The sequence below is a fragment of the Adiantum capillus-veneris genome, chromosome 8, assembly GCF_014529385.1.
Source record: "Adiantum capillus-veneris isolate H3 chromosome 8, ASM1452938v2, whole genome shotgun sequence".
Taxonomy (NCBI): Eukaryota; Viridiplantae; Streptophyta; class Polypodiopsida; order Polypodiales; family Pteridaceae; genus Adiantum; species Adiantum capillus-veneris.
In genome coordinates, this window is record NC_140938.1 from 166,594,053 (window position 1) to 166,597,247 (window position 3,195).

Below are 3,195 nucleotides of genomic sequence, written 5' to 3' on the forward strand. Positions count from 1 at the left end.
TACATTGAGATGCTTTCTTGCATTGGTTTCCATATTAGATTTGGTGTTGCACCAAATGGATGTCAAGACAGCGTTCTTGCATGGTGATTTAGATGTGGAAATTTACATGTAGCAGCCAGAAGGGTTTGTTGAGAAAGGCAAGGAAGATTGGGTATGCTAGTTGTTAAAGAGTCTTGATGGCTTAAAACAATCACCGAGGGCATGGTACCATAAATTCCACAAGTTTATGCTTTCTCAAGGATACAAACGTAGTGAGTTCGATCACTCTCTATATACAAAGAAGGCTAAGGATGGTAGTTGGCTGATCCTTATTTTGTATGTGGATGACATGTTGATTGTTGGCAAGCACTTGGAAGAAATTTCAGCTTTGAAGTCAAAGATGGCAAAATCGTTTGACATGAAAGACATGGGTGAGGCAAGTCATATACTTGGTATGCGCATTGAGAGAGACAGATCAAAGAAGTTGATTTGGTTATCTCAAACAGAGTATATTGACAAGGTTTTGCAACGTTTCAATATGGACAAGGGAAAGGCACTGAGTGTTCCATTGCCACCATATGTGAAACTTAGCAAACAAGATTGTCATGTGTCTGAGGAAGAACAGGCTGAAATAGATAAGATTCCATATGCGTCTACAGTGGGTAGTTTGATGTATGCAATGATTGCTACTCGCCCAGACATTGCATTTGCAGTGGGAGTAGTAAGTCGATACATGTCAAACCCAGGCAAGAAACATTGGGAGGCAGTGAAAGGAATATTGAGATACCTGAAAGCTACAAAGAGTATGCGTATATGATATGGGAGTCAAGAGCTAAGTGTAAAGGGTTTTACAGACTCAGATTATGCAGGTGACTTAGACAACCGAAGGTCTACGTCAGGGTATGTCTTTACATTGGCTGGTGGAGCAGTATCATGGCGTTCTAGATTACAAGATTGTGTTACTCAGTCTACTAGAGAGGCTGAATATGTTGCAGCATCAGAGCCATGCAAAGAATCAATTTGGCTTAATCAACTAGTAACAGATTTGGGAATCAAAGAAGAGATGCATGTGTTATATTGTGATAGTCAAAGTGCTATACAATTGGCTCGCAATCCAGTTTATCACTCAAAGACAAAGCATGTGGATGTGAAGTATCATTTCATCAGAGAAATGCTCGAGGATAAGCAACTTCAGCTTGTCAAAGTTCACACCACAGAAAATCCTGCTGATCTACTTACAAAAGGACTTCCCTCAGAGAGCTTTGCGCATTTTGCAAGCAGTTAGGTGTAGGGTAGTACATCACTTCTCTACATCTCTTGTATATTAGCTTGTATAGTAGCTTCTCTCACACTTAAAGTACCACATTGGACTTTAAGTGGGAGGTTGTTGGGGTATAAAGCCCAATGTGGTCGCCCAGGTAAGTGGGCGGGCCGCCAGGTATGTACACATATTCTTTTGTAAAAACGTAATAAGAACTCACTATGCTCTACACATTACAGTAGAGAGAGTTCACCATATCGTCGTGCTCTTCTTCTCGCACTCTCTCTCGCGTCGCACTTCTGCTCATACTCCTTGACTACTCACATCAAACCTGAGACTGTAATTGAGAGTCCCTTGAGAACAAGAGTGGAGGATTTGTATGGACAGGAACCAGTTCCGAGAACAAAACCCTTAGGGTCGACGGCGACTAGGGCTTCCATGAACATAGGGGCAGCTATGTTTCTGAATTCACTTACACCACCGGAATCTCTCCGACTATCACAAGAGATCGAATTGATGAACGCAGGGAGAATAGGATACCACTATTAGTACCAAGAGGAGATTACGAACCAAGAAAAGCCATCCCAGGGGGACCACAAGTTGTTAGAATGGTTGCAGAGGCCAGGCGTATGCGACCATCCCAAGTGGAAAAATGCTTACCCAAAAAGTATAATGGATCTGGCGATCCGTATGCCCATGTTTTAATCTTCAAACAAGTATTGAGAGCGGAACAAGTGACTGATTTCCACACTCAGTATGAAGGATTTGGGTTGACATTGGAAGGTAATGCCCTGACTTGGTTTCAACCATTAAACAACTTAGAATTCCCAAGTATTGAGCAACTTCTGCAATAATTCCGTGAGGATTTCTCAAAAAGAGGGATCAAGCATAACACTGTCTCCCAGATTTATTCATTTAGGCAAAAGGAAAAGGAAAAAGTGAAAGAAGCATCGCTTCATTTCAGGCAGTACATTGAAAGATGCCCTGCTCGAGAACTACCTCAAGATGAAAGATTATCAGTCCTCTTCATAGAGGGACTGCAAAATGAAACGCTCAAGAAGGACTTGCACCTGAAAGCCTGTGTCACCTTTCAGCAAGTCACGAAAGAGGCATTGTATCTTATAGATAACTGCAAAGCATATGGGGAGGTGATTGAAGACACAGATCAAGGGACTAGTAGCACCTCTTCAACTACGAGTGAGTCCACACAAAAATCGGGAGGGAAAAACCCAACTGTATCGGACGTTGATTGAGTGATCGAGGAAGTGATTAGGAGGATGAACCAAGGAAACAAGGCGAACCCAAACACACAACAACCACCCACCTGAAAGCGTGATGCTTGTGGAGGTGACCATCCAACCTAGTGGTGCAGCCTTCAGCAAAGGCCAGGAGCTAACGCACAACGGATATTGAAATGGTGTGCTACAGAAAAAAAATGGACAAACCATGAAACTCACGATTGTTTCTACAATCAGAACTATGTTAGAGAGAGACAATACGGACCACCTGGAGGACAACAACTTCCACCCCTTCCAAGGTACCAAGTGGGGCCAAGTAACGCAATCTTGGGTCAGGAAAAAGCTCAACCGGTGTTGGGACATCAACCTCCTTTACCATAGAAAAATAGGGCTATGGTAAGGATTTCTCAACCCATAGAACCACCATTTGATCAGAGTATGATCGAGGTAATCTCACACCTAGAAGATTCAGACAGTACTTATGAAAGGGAAAGCGATAGGAATGCATATGCTCTAGAGGGATATAATCCATGGATAATTCCAGAAGAAATGTCCGAGCCCTCATACATAGCACAACCAACCAAAAATCATTACCTGGTCTCGATGAGAATATGCTAATGTTTATGTCAAATTAGGGCTACAAACCTAGAGACTACCCTCCTAGAACAGGACAACCAATGGGAGCTCCTCAAGCTTCTCCACCACGTGTAGGACCAT